General features: G+C 49.2%; 1 long non-coding RNA gene across 1 annotated transcript in view; it reads left to right on the top strand.

Moving 5' to 3' along the window:
- The first annotated feature begins 12,023 nt into the window (after window positions 1–12,023).
- The window catches only part of LOC142669040 (uncharacterized), a 74,890-nt gene continuing 68,427 nt past the window's right edge, over window positions 12,024–18,486 (top strand). The window contains exon 1 of the long non-coding RNA XR_012851768.1: window positions 12,024–12,165. This is a non-coding gene — a long non-coding RNA (uncharacterized LOC142669040). The remainder of the gene's footprint in view (window positions 12,166–18,486) is intronic.

Below are 18,486 nucleotides of genomic sequence, written 5' to 3' on the forward strand. Positions count from 1 at the left end.
GTGATTGCGCGGTGTGAGGGGGTTTATATTTCCGGTGATTGCGCGGTGTGTGAGGGGTTTATATTTCCGGTGATTGCGCGGTGTGAGGGGTTTATATTTCCGGTGATTGCGTGGTGTGAGGGGTTTATATTTCCGGTGATTGCGCGGTGTGAGGGGTTTTATATTTCCGGTAATTGCACGGTGTGGGGGGGTTTATATTTCCGGTGATTTCACGGTGTGAGGGGTTTATATTTCCGCTGATTGCGCGGTGTGAGGGGTTTATATTTCCGGTGATTGCGCGGTGTGAGGGGGTTATATTTCCGGTGATTGCGCGGTGTGAGGGGTTTATATTTCCGGTGATTGCGTGGTGTGAGGGGGTTATATTTCCGGTGATTGTGCGGTGTGAGGGGTTTTATATTTCCGGGGATTGTGCGGTGTGAGGGGTTTATATTTCCGGTGATTGCGCGGTGTGAGGGGTTTATATTTCCGGTGATTGCGCGGTGTGAGGGGTTTATATTTCCGGTGATTGCGCGGTGTGGGGGGTTTATATTTCCGGTGATTGCGCGGTATGAGGGGTTTATATTTCCGGTGATTGCGCGGTGTGATGGGTTTATATTTCCGGTGATTGCGCGGTATGAGGGGTTTATATTTCCGGTGATTGCGCGGTGTGAGGGGTTTATATTTCCGGTGATTGCGCGGTGTGAGGGGTTTCATATTTCCGGTGATTGCGCGGTGTGAGGGGTTTATATTTCCGGTGATTGCACGGTGTGGGGGGTTTTATATTTCCAGTGATTGCGGGGTGTGAGGGGTTTATATTTCCGGTGATTGTGCGGTGTGAGGGAGTTTATATTTCTGGTGATTGCGCGGTGTGAGGGGTTTATATTTCCGGTGATTGCGCGGTGTGAGGGGTTTATATTTACGGTGATTGCGCGGTGTGAGTGGATTATATTTCCGGTGATTGCGCGGTGTGAGGGGTTTATATTTCCAGTGATTGCGCGGTGTGAGGGGGTTTATATTTCCGGGGATTGTGCGGTGTGAGGGGTTTATATTTCCGGTGATTGCGCGGTGTGAGGGGTTTATATTTCCGGTGATTGCGCGGTGTGAGGGGTTTATATTTCCGGTGATTGCGCGGTGTGGGGGGTTTATATTTCCGGTGATTGCGCGGTATGAGGGGTTTATATTTCCGGTGATTGCGCGGTGTGATGGGTTTATATTTCCGGTGATTGCGCGGTATGAGGGGTTTATATTTCCGGTGATTGCGCGGTGTGAGGGGTTTATATTTCCGGTGATTGCGCGGTGTGAGGGGTTTCATATTTCCGGTGATTGCGCGGTGTGAGGGGTTTATATTTCCGGTGATTGCACGGTGTGGGGGGTTTTATATTTCCAGTGATTGCGGGGTGTGAGGGGTTTATATTTCCGGTGATTGTGCGGTGTGAGGGAGTTTATATTTCTGGTGATTGCGCGGTGTGAGGGGTTTATATTTCCGGTGATTGCGCGGTGTGAGGGGTTTATATTTACGGTGATTGCGCGGTGTGAGTGGATTATATTTCCGGTGATTGCGCGGTGTGAGGGGTTTTATATTTCCGGTGATTGCGCGGTGTGAGAGGTTTTATATTTCTGGTGATTGCGCGGTGTGAGGGGTTTTATATTTCCGGTGATTGCGCGGTGTGAGGGGTTTATATTTCCGGTGATTGCGCGGTGTGGGGGGTTTATATTTCCGGTGATTGAGCGGTGTGGGGGGTTTATATTTCCGGTGATTGCGCGGTGTGGGGGGTTTATATTTCCGGTGATTGCGCGGTGTGGGGGTTTTATATTTCCGGGGATTGTGCGGTGTGAGGGGTTTATATTTCCGGTGATTGTGCGGTGTGAGGGGTTTATATTTCCGGTGATTGCGCGGTGTGAGGGGTTTTATATTTCCGGTGATTGCGTGGTGTGAGGGGTTTATATTTCCGGTGATTGCGCGGTGTGAGGGGTTTTATATTTCCGGTGATTGCGCGGTGTGGGGGGTTTATATTTCCGGTGATTGCGCGGTGTGGGGGTTTTATATTTCCGGGGATTGTGCGGTGTGAGGGGTTTATATTTCCGGTGATTGTGCGGTGTGAGGGGTTTTATATTTCCGGTGATTGCACGGTGTGGGGGGGTTTATATTTCCGGTGATTGCGCGGTGTGAGGGGTTTATATTTCCGGTGATTGCACGGTGTGAGGGGTTTTATATTTCCGGTGATTGCGTGGTGTGGGGGTTTTATATTTCCGGTGATTGCGCGGTGTGAGGGGTTTATATTTCCGGTGATTGCGCGGTGTGAGGGGTTTATATTTCCGGTGATTGCGCGGTGTGAGGGGTTTTATATTTCCGGTGATTGCGCGGTGTGAGGGTTTTATATTTCCGGTGATTGAGCGGTGTAAGGGGTTTTATATTTCAGGTGATTGCGCGGTGTGAGGGGTTTATATTTCCGGTGATTGCGCGGTGTGAGGGGGTTTATATTTCCGGTGATTGCGCGGTGTGAGGGGTTTATATTTCCGGTGATTGCGGGGTTTTATATTTGCGGTGATTGCGCGGTGTGAGGGGTTTTATATTTCCGGTGATTGCGCGGTGTGGGGGGTTTATATTTCCGGTGATTGCGCGGTGTGAGGGGTTTTATATTTCCGGTGATTGCGCGGTGTGGGGGGGGGGTGGGTTTATAGTTCCGGTGATTGCGCGGTGTGAGGGGTTTTATATTTCCGGTGATTGCGGGGTGTGAGGGGTTTATATTTCCGGTGATTGCGCGGTGTGGGGGGGGTTTTATATTTCCGGTGATTGCGCGGTGTGAGGGGTTTATATTTCCGGTGATTGCGCGGTGTGAGGGGGTTTATATTTCCGGTGATTGCGCGGTGTGAGGGGTTTTATATTTCCGGTGATTGCGCGGTGTGAGGGGATTTATATTTCCGGTGATTGCGCGGTGTGAGGGGTTTTATATTTCCGGTGATTGCGCGGTGTGCGGGGTTTATATTTCCGGTGATTGCGCGGTGTGGGGGGGTTTATATTTCCGGTGATTGCGCGGTGTGAGGGGTTTTATAATTCCGGTGATTGCGCGGTGTGGGGGGTTTATATTTCCGGTGATTGCGCGGTGTGAGGGGGTTTATATTTCCGGTGATTGCGCGGTGTGAGGGGGTTTATATTTCCGGTGATTGCGCGGTGTGAGGGGTTTTATATTTCCGGTGATTGCGCGGTGTGAGGGGGTTTATATTTCCAGTGATTGCGCGGTGTGAGACGTTTTATATTTCCAGTGATTGCGCGGTGTGAGGGGTTTATATTTCCGGTGATTGCGCGGTGTGGGGGGTTTTATATTTCCGGTGATTGCGCGGTGTGAGGGGTTTATATTTCCGGTGATTGCGCGGTGTGAGGGGTTTATATTTACGGTGATTGCGCGGTGTGAGGGGTTTATATTTACGGTGATTGCGCGGTGTGGGGGTTTTATATTTCCGGTGATTGTGCAGTGTGAGGGGGTTTATATTTCCGGTGATTGCGCAGTGTGAGGGGTTTATATTTCCGGTGATTGCGCGGTGTGAGGGGTTTATATTTCCGGTGATTGCGCGGTGTGAGGGGTTTATATTTCCGGTGATTGCGCGGTGTGGGGGGTTTATATTTCCGGTGATTGCGCGGTGTGAGGGGTTTATATTTCCGCTGATTGCGCGGTGTGAGGGGTTTATATTTCAGGTGATTGCGCGGTGTGAGGGGGTTTATATTTCCGGTGATTGCGCGGTGTGAGGGGTTTTATATTTCCAGGGATTGCGCGGTGTGAGGGGATTTATATTTCTGGTGATTGTGCGGTGTGAGGGGTTTATATTTCCGGTGATTGCGCGGTGTGAGAGGTTTTATATTTCCGGTGATTGCGCGGTGTGAGGGGATTTATATTTCCGGTGATTGCGCGGTGTGAGGGGTTTTATATTTCCGGTGATTGCGCGGTGTGCGGGGTTTATATTTCCGGTGATTGCGCGGTGTGGGGGGGTTTATATTTCCGGTGATTGCGCGGTGTGAGGGGTTTTATAATTCCGGTGATTGCGCGGTGTGGGGGGTTTATATTTCCGGTGATTGCGCGGTGTGAGGGGGTTTATATTTCCGGTGATTGCGCGGTGTGAGGGGGTTTATATTTCCGGTGATTGCGCGGTGTGAGGGGTTTTATATTTCCGGTGATTGCGCGGTGTGAGGGGGTTTATATTTCCAGTGATTGCGCGGTGTGAGACGTTTTATATTTCCAGTGATTGCGCGGTGTGAGGGGTTTATATTTCCGGTGATTGCGCGGTGTGGGGGGTTTTATATTTCCGGTGATTGCGCGGTGTGAGGGGTTTATATTTCCGGTGATTGCGCGGTGTGAGGGGTTTATATTTACGGTGATTGCGCGGTGTGAGGGGTTTATATTTACGGTGATTGCGCGGTGTGGGGGTTTTATATTTCCGGTGATTGTGCAGTGTGAGGGGGTTTATATTTCCGGTGATTGCGCAGTGTGGGGGTTTATATTTCCAGTGATTGCGCGGTGTGAGGGGTTTATATGCCCGGTGATTGCGCGGTGTGAGGGGTTTATATTTCCGGTGATTGCGCGGTGTGAGGGGTTTATATTTCCGGTGATTGCGCGGTGTGAGGGGTTTATATTTCCGGTGATTGCGCGGTGTGAGGGGTTTATATTTCCGGTGATTGCGCGGTGTGGGGGGTTTATATTTCCGGTGATTGCGCGGTGTGAGGGGTTTATATTTCCGCTGATTGCGCGGTGTGAGGGGTTTATATTTCAGGTGATTGCGCGGTGTGAGGGGGTTTATATTTCCGGTGATTGCGCGGTGTGAGGGGTTTTATATTTCCAGGGATTGCGCGGTGTGAGGGGATTTATATTTCTGGTGATTGTGCGGTGTGAGGGGTTTATATTTCCGGTGATTGCGCGGTGTGAGAGGTTTTATATTTCCGGTGATTGCGCGGTGTGAGGGGTTTATATTTCCGGTGATTGCGCGGTGTGGAGGGGTTTATATTTCCGGTGATTGCGCGGTGTGAGGGGTTTATATTTCCAGTGATTGCGCGGTGTGAGGGGGTTTATATTTCCGGTGATTGCGCGGTGTGTGAGGGGTTTATATTTCCGGTGATTGCGCGGTGTGAGGGGTTTATATTTCCGGTGATTGCGTGGTGTGAGGGGTTTATATTTCCGGTGATTGCGCGGTGTGAGGGGTTTTATATTTCCGGTAATTGCACGGTGTGGGGGGGTTTATATTTCCGGTGATTTCACGGTGTGAGGGGTTTATATTTCCGCTGATTGCGCGGTGTGAGGGGTTTATATTTCCGGTGATTGCGCGGTGTGAGGGGGTTATATTTCCGGTGATTGCGCGGTGTGAGGGGTTTATATTTCCGGTGATTGCGTGGTGTGAGGGGGTTATATTTCCGGTGATTGTGCGGTGTGAGGGGTTTTATATTTCCGGGGATTGTGCGGTGTGAGGGGTTTATATTTCCGGTGATTGCGCGGTGTGAGGGGTTTATATTTCCGGTGATTGCGCGGTGTGAGGGGTTTATATTTCCGGTGATTGCGCGGTGTGGGGGGTTTATATTTCCGGTGATTGCGCGGTATGAGGGGTTTATATTTCCGGTGATTGCGCGGTGTGATGGGTTTATATTTCCGGTGATTGCGCGGTATGAGGGGTTTATATTTCCGGTGATTGCGCGGTGTGAGGGGTTTATATTTCCGGTGATTGCGCGGTGTGAGGGGTTTCATATTTCCGGTGATTGCGCGGTGTGAGGGGTTTATATTTCCGGTGATTGCACGGTGTGGGGGGTTTTATATTTCCAGTGATTGCGGGGTGTGAGGGGTTTATATTTCCGGTGATTGTGCGGTGTGAGGGAGTTTATATTTCTGGTGATTGCGCGGTGTGAGGGGTTTATATTTCCGGTGATTGCGCGGTGTGAGGGGTTTATATTTACGGTGATTGCGCGGTGTGAGTGGATTATATTTCCGGTGATTGCGCGGTGTGAGGGGTTTTATATTTCCGGTGATTGCGCGGTGTGAGAGGTTTTATATTTCTGGTGATTGCGCGGTGTGAGGGGTTTTATATTTCCGGTGATTGCGCGGTGTGAGGGGTTTATATTTCCGGTGATTGCGCGGTGTGGGGGGTTTATATTTCCGGTGATTGAGCGGTGTGGGGGGTTTATATTTCCGGTGATTGCGCGGTGTGGGGGGTTTATATTTCCGGTGATTGCGCGGTGTGGGGGTTTTATATTTCCGGGGATTGTGCGGTGTGAGGGGTTTATATTTCCGGTGATTGTGCGGTGTGAGGGGTTTATATTTCCGGTGATTGCGCGGTGTGAGGGGTTTTATATTTCCGGTGATTGCGTGGTGTGAGTGGATTATATTTCCGGTGATTGCGCGGTGTGAGGGGTTTTATATTTCCGGTGATTGCGCGGTGTGAGAGGTTTTATATTTCTGGTGATTGCGCGGTGTGAGGGGTTTTATATTTCCGGTGATTGCGCGGTGTGAGGGGTTTATATTTCCGGTGATTGCGCGGTGTGGGGGGTTTATATTTCCGGTGATTGAGCGGTGTGGGGGGTTTATATTTCCGGTGATTGCGCGGTGTGGGGGGTTTATATTTCCGGTGATTGCGCGGTGTGGGGGTTTTATATTTCCGGGGATTGTGCGGTGTGAGGGGTTTATATTTCCGGTGATTGTGCGGTGTGAGGGGTTTATATTTCCGGTGATTGCGCGGTGTGAGGGGTTTTATATTTCCGGTGATTGCGTGGTGTGAGGGGTTTATATTTCCGGTGATTGCGCGGTGTGAGGGGTTTTATATTTCCGGTGATTGCGCGGTGTGGGGGGTTTATATTTCCGGTGATTGCGCGGTGTGGGGGTTTTATATTTCCGGGGATTGTGCGGTGTGAGGGGTTTATATTTCCGGTGATTGTGCGGTGTGAGGGGTTTTATATTTCCGGTGATTGCACGGTGTGGGGGGGTTTATATTTCCGGTGATTGCGCGGTGTGAGGGGTTTATATTTCCGGTGATTGCACGGTGTGAGGGGTTTTATATTTCCGGTGATTGCGTGGTGTGGGGGTTTTATATTTCCGGTGATTGCGCGGTGTGAGGGGTTTATATTTCCGGTGATTGCGCGGTGTGAGGGGTTTATATTTCCGGTGATTGCGCGGTGTGAGGGGTTTTATATTTCCGGTGATTGCGCGGTGTGAGGGTTTTATATTTCCGGTGATTGCGCGGTGTGAGGGGTTTATATTTCCGGTGATTGCGTGGTGTGAGGGGGTTATATTTCCGGTGATTGCGCGGTGTGAGGGGTTTATATTTCCGGTGATTGCGCGGTGTGAGGGGTTTTATATTTCCGGTGATTGCGCGGTGTGAGGGGTTTTATATTTCCGGTGATTGCGCGGTGTGGGGGGGTTATATTTCCGGTGATTGCGCGGTATGAGGGGGTTTATATTTCCGGTGATTGCGCGGTGTGAGGGGTTTATATTTCCGGTGATTGCGCGGTGTAAGGGGTTTTATATTTCAGGTGATTGCGCGGTGTGAGGGGTTTATATTTCCGGTGATTGCGCGGTGTGAGGGGGTTTATATTTCCGGTGATTGCGCGGTGTGAGGGGTTTATATTTCCGGTGATTGCGGGGTTTTATATTTGCGGTGATTGCGCGGTGTGAGGGGTTTTATATTTCCGGTGATTGCGCGGTGTGGGGGGTTTATATTTCCGGTGATTGCGCGGTGTGAGGGGTTTTATATTTCCGGTGATTGCGCGGTGTGGGGGGGGGGTGGGTTTATAGTTCCGGTGATTGCGCGGTGTGAGGGGTTTTATATTTCCGGTGATTGCGGGGTGTGAGGGGTTTATATTTCCGGTGATTGCGCGGTGTGGGGGGGGTTTTATATTTCCGGTGATTGCGCGGTGTGAGGGGTTTATATTTCCGGTGATTGCGCGGTGTGAGGGGGTTTATATTTCCGGTGATTGCGCGGTGTGAGGGGTTTTATATTTCCGGTGATTGCGCGGTGTGAGGGGATTTATATTTCCGGTGATTGCGCGGTGTGAGGGGTTTTATATTTCCGGTGATTGCGCGGTGTGCGGGGTTTATATTTCCGGTGATTGCGCGGTGTGGGGGGGTTTATATTTCCGGTGATTGCGCGGTGTGAGGGGTTTTATAATTCCGGTGATTGCGCGGTGTGGGGGGTTTATATTTCCGGTGATTGCGCGGTGTGAGGGGGTTTATATTTCCGGTGATTGCGCGGTGTGAGGGGGTTTATATTTCCGGTGATTGCGCGGTGTGAGGGGTTTTATATTTCCGGTGATTGCGCGGTGTGAGGGGGTTTATATTTCCAGTGATTGCGCGGTGTGAGACGTTTTATATTTCCAGTGATTGCGCGGTGTGAGGGGTTTATATTTCCGGTGATTGCGCGGTGTGGGGGGTTTTATATTTCCGGTGATTGCGCGGTGTGAGGGGTTTATATTTCCGGTGATTGCGCGGTGTGAGGGGTTTATATTTACGGTGATTGCGCGGTGTGAGGGGTTTATATTTCAGGTGATTGCGCGGTGTGAGGGGGTTTATATTTCCGGTGATTGCGCGGTGTGAGGGGTTTTATATTTCCAGGGATTGCGCGGTGTGAGGGGATTTATATTTCTGGTGATTGTGCGGTGTGAGGGGTTTATATTTCCGGTGATTGCGCGGTGTGAGAGGTTTTATATTTCCGGTGATTGCGCGGTGTGAGGGGATTTATATTTCCGGTGATTGCGCGGTGTGAGGGGTTTTATATTTCCGGTGATTGCGCGGTGTGCGGGGTTTATATTTCCGGTGATTGCGCGGTGTGGGGGGGTTTATATTTCCGGTGATTGCGCGGTGTGAGGGGTTTTATAATTCCGGTGATTGCGCGGTGTGGGGGGTTTATATTTCCGGTGATTGCGCGGTGTGAGGGGGTTTATATTTCCGGTGATTGCGCGGTGTGAGGGGGTTTATATTTCCGGTGATTGCGCGGTGTGAGGGGTTTTATATTTCCGGTGATTGCGCGGTGTGAGGGGGTTTATATTTCCGGTGATTGCGCGGTGCGGGGGGTTTATATTTCCGGCGATTGCGCGGTGTGAGGGGTTTATATTTCCGGTGATTGCACGGTGTGAGGGGTTTATATTTCCGGTGATTGCGCAGTGTGGGGGTTTATATTTCCAGTGATTGCGCGGTGTGAGGGGTTTATATGCCCGGTGATTGTGCAGTGTGAGGGAGTTTTATATTTCCGGTGATTGCGCGGTGTGAGGGGTTTTATATTTCCGGTGATTGCGCGGTGTGAGGGGTTTATATTTCCAGTGATTGCGCGGTGTGAGGGGGTTTATGTTTCCGGTGATTGCGCGGTGTGAGGGGGTTTATATTTCCGGTGATTGCGCGGTGTGAGGGGTTTTATATTTCCAGTGATTGCGCGGTGTGAGGGGTTTATATTTCCGGTGATTGCGCGGTGTGAGGGGTTTATATTTCCGGTGATTGCGCGGTGTGAGGGGTTTATATTTCCGGTGATTGCGCGGTGTGGGGGGTTTATATTTCCGGTGATTGCGCGGTGTGAGGGGTTTATATTTCCGCTGATTGCGCGGTGTGAGGGGTTTATATTTCAGGTGATTGCGCGGTGTGAGGGGTTTTATATTTCCAGGGATTGCGCGGTGTGAGGGGATTTATATTTCTGGTGATTGTGCGGTGTGAGGGGTTTATATTTCCGGTGATTGCGCGGTGTGAGAGGTTTTATATTTCCGGTGATTGCGCGGTGTGAGGGGTTTATATTTCCGGTGATTGCGCGGTGTGGAGGGGTTTATATTTCCGGTGATTGCGCGGTGTGAGGGGTTTATATTTCCAGTGATTGCGCGGTGTGAGGGGGTTTATATTTCCGGTGATTGCGCGGTGTGTGAGGGGTTTATATTTCCGGTGATTGCGCGGTGTGAGGGGTTTATATTTCCGGTGATTGCGTGGTGTGAGGGGTTTATATTTCCGGTGATTGCGCGGTGTGAGGGGTTTTATATTTCCGGTAATTGCACGGTGTGGGGGGGTTTATATTTCCGGTGATTTCACGGTGTGAGGGGTTTATATTTCCGCTGATTGCGCGGTGTGAGGGGTTTATATTTCCGGTGATTGCGCGGTGTGAGGGGGTTATATTTCCGGTGATTGCGCGGTGTGAGGGGTTTATATTTCCGGTGATTGCGTGGTGTGAGGGGGTTATATTTCCGGTGATTGTGCGGTGTGAGGGGTTTTATATTTCCGGGGATTGTGCGGTGTGAGGGGTTTATATTTCCGGTGATTGCGCGGTGTGAGGGGTTTATATTTCCGGTGATTGCGCGGTGTGAGGGGTTTATATTTCCGGTGATTGCGCGGTGTGGGGGGTTTATATTTCCGGTGATTGCGCGGTATGAGGGGTTTATATTTCCGGTGATTGCGCGGTGTGATGGGTTTATATTTCCGGTGATTGCGCGGTATGAGGGGTTTATATTTCCGGTGATTGCGCGGTGTGAGGGGTTTTATATTTCCGGTGATTGCGCGGTGTGAGGGGTTTTATATTTCCGGTGATTGCGCGGTGTGAGGGGTTTTATATTTCCGGTGATTGCGTGGTGTGAGGGGTTTATATTTCCGGTGATTGCGCGGTGTGAGGGGTTTTATATTTCCGGTGATTGCGCGGTGTGAGGGGTTTATATTTCCGGTGATTGCGCGGTGTGAGGGGGTTTATATTTCCGGTGATTGCGCGGTGTGTGAGGGGTTTATATTTCCGGTGATTGCGCGGTGTGAGGGGTTTATATTTCCGGTGATTGCGCGGTGGGAGGGGTTTTATATTTCCGGTGATTGCGCGGTGTGAGGGGTTTATATTTCCGGTGATTGCGCGGTGTGAGGGGTTTATATTTCCGGTAATTATGCGGTGTGAGGGGTTTATATAACCGGTGATTGCGCGGTGTGAGGGGTTTATATTTCAGGTGATTGCGCGGTGTGAGGGGTTTATATTTCAGGTGATTGCGCGGTGTGAGGGGTTTATATTTCCGGTGATTGCGCGGTGTGGGGGGTTTTATATTTCCGGTGATTGCGCGGTGTGAGGGGGTTTATATTTCCGGTAATTGCGCGGTGTGAGGGGGTTTTATATAACCGGTCGGCATCGCGCAGTTTCTTCGGAGGACAGAGGAAGCCGCGATCTCTAACTGATCAGACGCCGCCATCGCTATTAATCACGAGGGGTTAAGCGGCCAGGATTGCGCGGTCTCTGATCTTGGCGGTTGCCGGCGGCTGTCAGTAGCCGTGTACGGTGCAGGCTCCGCTCCTTCTAGTGTGACGGCGCACGTACAGCATAATACTATAGATCTGATGTCACCAAGGGGTTAATCCCTCCTGTATTTTATATTTACACCACTTAAAATAAATAATAATAATTACCAACACTGTGCCAGACAAAAACGCACCAAAACCGGACAGAAATGACCTCATGTAACCTTACTACTGCATCATGGGAAATCTCCTGACTGATAACAGAGAGAACACTAAACAACAGCGGTGACCGGAAGTCACGTACACCCGACCAGCGCTGCTCCCTACATCATACACGGCAACAGCTGAAGGACCAGTAATGACGTCACCACCATGTGACCGGGAGAAGAGAGGCGGAGCTTATAACTGGAGAGGAGGCATAGCCCCACCCCTCATGTGACGTAATTATGAACGCTTCTCAACATAGCACAGGAGACAGGACCACTCACAGAGCTCCGCCCCCCACATGTCACGTGATCAGCTTCATAGGTCTTTCCTCCACCACTTTTCTCAAATGATAAGCTCCACCCGTCCCAGTCACGTGGTGGTGATGTCATCACAGGTCCTTTTACCACAACACATTATATTTTGCACTGTTATGACCGATCACTCCTTCATCGATCATATGATGCTCAGGACCCCTCATGTCACTTGATCATCACACAGGTCCTTCATACATCGCTCAAACGTCTAAGCTCCCCGCCCCTGATGCCGCGGTCACGTGACCTTGATATCCCAGGTCCTTCCACCTCCGCCTCTCTCCGCTAATAGGCTCCGCCTTTTCCTGTCACTTGGTGGTGACGTCATCACAGGTCCTTCCGCTGTTACGTGATGAGGTAAAGAGCAGCGCTGGTCGGGTGTTCTCTCTGTTGTCAATTATTGAGTGACCCCGCCCACTGGACTCCTAGCCCGATTTAACCCCTCCAGTGCCGGCCTCTTTGGGGTAAGTGGTTATTTCTGGTCTTTGTAGTGGTCGGATGGTTTGTGGGACGAGTCGTGTTTTGTAATGACATAATATTCGGGACTTACAACTTATTCACTGACTTTTATACGTTTCTTGTTAATGTCGTTCACCGTGCGGTTTAAGGGAATGTTCACACGCAGCGAATACGACCCACAACACGCAAGGAAATCACCCGAATATTCACCCCAAATGGTGGACGTATAATCCCCCCGAATATCTACTCCAGAAATACAACAAGGCCGATCCCCACCTCTCCCAGCGTTACCATAGCAACACGTCCCTGCTCTTCCGGCTGTGTCCAGGTGACCCCTATAATGACATGTGACCTCTCCGGCCTGTGATTGGCTGCAGGGGTCACATGACGCCTTCTTTTTTTATATATGTGTAACCTGCAGCGTTGCTGTGAACACGCGGTGGAGCCGCAGAGGATTCTGGGAACAATGGCGGTTGTTGCGGAACTTGACTTTCCATTGCACTTAATGGGGAAATTCTGCAACAAATGCGCAGCGAATCCGCGGTATAAATGCGATATCCTGCGTGTCTATAATCCGCACCGCAGGTTAACCCCTTAATCACCAGGACGGGTTTAGTTGTTCCCTCAGATCTATTTCTTGTTTATTTTTCTGCCGGTCCCGCGGTGCGAGGATTACATTCTGCCGGACGATACCAAATTTCTATCGTTTTTTTCATGATGTGCGATATTTACATAGAAATAACTTTTTGTTAGAAAACAATGTTATTTAGTGTCGCCATATTCTCATAGTGGCCAACAGTCCTGAATTTGCCGGGACTGTCCCAAATTTACAGAGACAGTCCCGGCAAATAACTGTCCCGGCCATTTTCAATTGTATTTGCATCCTCAGGACGCAGGTACTACTGAATACTGTGGCGGAGCAGGAAACTCTCCGCTCCCTGCTCTGCCATTCACTCCTCCGGGAGCGGAATACCCGGCCAGAGCGTCGGCAACCCTCTGACTGGGGATTCTACACTTAGCCTGGGCTCAGTCACTGACACATTAACGTTACTGAAGTGTTTAGACAGTGAATAGACATTCCTTCCAGCCAGGACGCCATGTCTATTCACAATCCCGACACTTCAGTAACGTTTCTGTGGTACTTACAGCAGAGCAAAGTGTAATCTCGCGAGATCTCGCTGTTAATGACCGGTTACAGGGAGATTACGCTTTGCTCTGCTGTAAACGTTAATGAAGTGTCGGGATTGTGAATAGACATCGCGTCCTGGCTGGAAGGAATGTCTATTCACTGTCTAAACACTTCAGTAACGTTAATGTGTCAGTATAAGACAGCGGATCGTGAACAACGCAGTGTCACTATGCACTGACTAAATGAATGGGGAGAAGTGCATGACGCTGATTGGTCACTGATTGGTCAGCGTCATACACTCCTCTGTACAACGCCCACTTGGTCTAAAGTAAAAACACGCCCACTTGGGCATTAAGAAACTCATTAGCATAAATGTAAAATCGCTCCTAACGTGGTAAATATGATCGTTTTTCTAAATATAAAGCATTAGTCACCGACATTACAGCGCCGATCTCCTGATGTAGGAAATGGGGCACTTCTGCCAATTAACCCTAAGCCCAGAAAATGTCAAAAAGGCATCTAGCAAGCGGACACCGTGACCAAAAGACTCATGAGGGCTGCGCAGGAAAAGGACCTTCTCGTCAGCGTACAGGCCCACCACAGCAGACCCTCCCTCCCACTGCACACCAGTTACCATAGGGGTGGATCTCAATCTAATAGCTATAGCTTCAATGGCAATAGCAAATAAAACCGGTGAGAGGGGACATCCCTGCCGCGTACCCCGTGCCAGAGGAGAAGAATCCGAGGGGATGCCATTGACCACCACAATAGCCATAAGGGATTTATAGAGAAGTTGGATCCATGAGATAAATGTATGACCAAAGCTGTGAAGGCCGGCCAGAAGGAAGGAGCACTCAACAGAGTCGAACGCCTTCATAGTATCTAATGAAGCGACAGCCCAAGGCAAATGACGCATTCTACCCATCTGCATAAGTGTCTGTACACGTGTAATGTTTATAGATGTAGATTTACCGCGCATGAATTCAGTTTGGTCAGGGTGAATAATTGTGAGAACAACTTGATTCAGTCGCTTTGCCAGGATCTTAGGTAGGATTTTATAGTCCACGTTAACTAGGGAAATTGGTCTATAAGAACCACAATCAACAGGGTCTTTATCCGGCTTCAGTAGCACAATGATAGAAGCATCATCAAATGTAGAGGGAAGTGAGTGGCTGAGTAAAGCCTGGTTAAGAGTATCTAACAACATGGGGCCCATATGTTCCCGATACCTCCTATAACCTTCAATAGGGAGCCCATCAGGACCTGGGGATTTATGGAGAGACATTTCCCGAATAGCCTCTTGAAGTTCCGCCATCATCATAGGGGAGTCAAGCAATGTAACCTGCGATGAAGAGAGAGTAGGAAAAGTCAGATCCCTCAGATAAACTACAACGTCTGCGATGGTATGATTAGAGGTGGAACTATATAAAATGGTATAGTCCTTTCTAAATCTGGTAGCAATGGCATCCCCCTCTGTTAATAGACCACCCTCATTATCCTGAATTGGAGGAGTTATTGTGTCTAATTAAGTGGGCCAATAACTGACTGGATTGATTCTCCATCTCAAAATAATATTGACGTGTAATAAAACAATTTGCGCTTAGTCTTAAGGTGAAGCACATGTTTATATAAACGAGTGAAATGTAACCAACCTGACCAGTATCGCACTGTGGTCCGAAATCCCCCTGGGAGAGAGTGATATGGAGGACACATAAAGCAGGAGAACCAAAAACATAATCAATCCTGGAGAGAGCCTGTCTCCCAGGAGAATGACAAGTGTATTCCAGAACCTGTGGGTGACAATGTCTTCATAGACCAATCCTGGAGAGAGCCTGTCTCCCAGGAGAATGACAAGTGTATTCCAGAACCTGTGGGTGACAATGTCTTCATAGATCAATCCTGGAGAGAGCCTGTCTCCCAGGAGAATGACAAGTGTATTCCAGAACCTGTGGGTGACAATGTCTTCATAGACCAATCCTGGAGAGAGCCTGTCTCCCAGGAGAATGACAAGTGTATTCCAGAACCTGTGGGTGACAATGTCTTCATAGATCAATCCTGGAGAGAGCCTGTCTCCCAGGAGAATGACAAGTGTATTCCAGAACCTGTGGGTGACAATGTCTTCATAGATCAATCCTGGAGAGAGCCTGTCTCCCAGGAGAATGACAAGTGTATTCCAGAACCTGTGGGTGACAATGTCTTCATAGATCAATCCTGGAGAGAGCCTGTCTCCCAGGAGAATGACAAGTGTATTCCAGAACCTGTGGGTGACAATGTCTTCATAGATCAATCCTGGAGAGAGCCTATCTCCCAGGAGAATGACAAGTGTATTCCAGAACCTGTGGGTGACAATGTCTTCATAGATCAATCCTGGAGAGAGCCTGTCTCCCAGGAGAATGACAAGTGTATTCCAGAACCTGTGGGTGACAGTGTCTTCATAGATCAATCCTGGAGAGAGTCTGTCTCCCAGGAGAATGACAAGTGTATTCCAGAACCTGTGGGTGACAATGTCTTCATAGATCAATCCTGGAGAGAGCCTGTCTCCCAGGAGAATGACAAGTGTATTCCAGAACCTGTGGGTGACAATGTCTTCATAGATCAATCCTGGAGAGAGCCTGTCTCCCAGGAGAATGACAAGTGTATTCCAGAACCTGTGGGTGACAATGTCTTCATAGACCAATCCTGGAGAGAGCCTGTCTCCCAGGAGAATGACAAGTGTATTCCAGAACCTGTGGGTGACAATGTCTTCATAGATCAATCCTGGAGAGAGCCTGTCTCCCGGGAGAATGACAAGTGTATTCCAGAACCTGTGGGTGACAATGTCTTCATAGATCAATCCTGGAGAGAGCCTGTCTCCCGGGAGAATGACAAGTGTATTCCAGAACCTGTGGGTGACAATGTCTTCATAGATCAATCCTGGAGAGAGCCTGTCTCCCAGGAGAATGACAAGTGTATTCCAGAACCTGTGGGTGACAATGTCTTCATAGATCAATCCTGGAGAGAGCCTGTCTCCCGGGAGAATGACAAGTGTATTCCAGAACCTGTGGGTGACAATGTCTTCATAGATCAATCCTGGAGAGAGCCTGTCTCCCAGGAGAATGACAAGTGTATTCCAGAACCTGTGGGTGACAATGTCTTCATAGATCAATCCTGGAGAGAGCCTGTCTCCCAGGAGAATGACAAGTGTATTCCAGAACCTGTGGGTGACAATGTCTTCATAGATCAATCCTGGAGAGAGCCTGTCTCCCAGGAGAATGACAAGTGTATTCCAAAACCTGTGGGTGACAATGTCTTCATAGATCAATCCTGGAGAGAGCCTGTCTCCCAGGAGAATGACAAGTGTATTCCAGAACCTGTGGGTGACAATGTCTTCATAGATCAATCCTGGAGAGAGCCTGTCTCCCAGGAGAATGACAAGTGTATTCCAGAACCTGTGGGTGACAATGTCTTCATAGATCAATCCTGGAGAGAGCCTGTCTCCCAGGAGAATGACAAGTGTATTCCAGAACCTGTGGGTGACAATGTCTTCATAGATCAATCCTGGAGAGAGCCTGTCTCCCAGGAGAATGACAAGTGTATTCCAGAACCTGTGGGTGACAATGTCTTCATAGATCAATCCTGGAGAGAGCCTGTCTCCCAGGAGAATGACAAGTGTATTCCAGAACCTGTGGGTGACAATGTCTTCATAGATCAATCCTGGAGAGAGTCTGTCTCCCAGGAGAATGACAAGTGTATTCCAGAACCTGTGGGTGACAATGTCTTCATAGATCAATCCTGGAGAGAGCCTGTCTCCCAAGAGAATGACAAGTGTATTCCAGAACCTGTGGGTGACAATGTCTTCATAGATCAATCCTGGAGAGAGTCTGTCTCCCAGGAGAATGACAAGTGTATTCCAGAACCTGTGGGTGACCATGTCTTCATAGATCAATCCTGGAGAGAGCCTGTCTCCCAGGAGAATGACAAGTGTATTCCAGAACCTGTGGGTGACAATGTCTTCATAGATCAATCCTGGAGAGAGCCTGTCTCCCAGGAGAATGACAAGTGTATTCCAGAACCTGTGGGTGACAATGTCTTCATAGATCAATCCTGGAGAGAGCCTGTCTCCCAGGAGAATAACAAGTGTATTCCAGAACCTGTGGGTGACAATGTCTTCATAGATCAATCCTGGAGAGAGTCTGTCTCCCAGGAGAATGACAAGTGTATTCCAGAACCTGTGGGTGACAATGTCTTCATAGATCAATCCTGGAGAGAGCCTGTCTCCCAGGAGAATGACAAGTGTATTCCAGAACCTGTGGGTGACAATGTCTTCATAGATCAATCCAGCCCAAACCTTCTATCAGCTGACACAAAGGAGTAGTGGGTGTTAAATTATGGGCGGGATCTTGTGAGAAACGGTCTATAGCCGGAGACATTACCTAATTTGATGTGCAAAAGCAATAGCTGCCTGAAGGACGGAGGTGTTAGCCTGTGGTGGATTATATATACACAGAATAACATATGGCTTAGTGTCTATTTCAGCATAAACAAAAACGAAACCTCCAGCTGGGTCTCTTCGCGTCTGTATTGGATTCCATCGTACAGTGCGATGTATCAGCAGGGAAACCCCTCTAGAATAAAAAGTGTGAAAGGAGTGGCACGCCCATTGTATCCAAGGTTTCTTAAGAGAACTAGATCTTTCACTAATGAGGTGAGTCTCCTGTAAACAGATTAGGTGGGGACGGGATCGCCTAATATGAGGGAACCCCGAGGCCCGTCGTCAGTCATCAATACTTTAGAGAGGATCAATTGCCAGTCCTGGGCAGTACAGCAGCATACAATGGATGAGCAGAAAAAGGTATGGACAGAGTTATCAGAGTCAGTGGCATAGACATACACATGAACAACAATCAAACATAACAAAGTAACCTAGGAAAATAACCCAGAAATGTCCCCACCAAGAACCATAGGTAGGGCAGACATTTGGGGTAGAAAAGGTAGAATGGGGAATACTTGACTACGTCTTGGTCAGGCATCCATCCTGGCATCAGTAAACATATAAGAAAAATGTTCTGGGTCTTTTTGTTTGTTTTTTACCAGTGAATCAGATGAGAACAATATATAGAAAGGAGAGAGATCCCCCTCTGGATCAACTGACCTGAATAGCCAATGGTAGATATAGCGACATAAGGTACGGTACAACATCATAAAATATACAACATAT

The sequence above is a fragment of the Rhinoderma darwinii genome, assembly GCF_050947455.1.
Source record: "Rhinoderma darwinii isolate aRhiDar2 chromosome 1 unlocalized genomic scaffold, aRhiDar2.hap1 SUPER_1_unloc_13, whole genome shotgun sequence".
Classification (NCBI taxonomy): domain Eukaryota; kingdom Metazoa; phylum Chordata; class Amphibia; order Anura; family Rhinodermatidae; genus Rhinoderma; species Rhinoderma darwinii.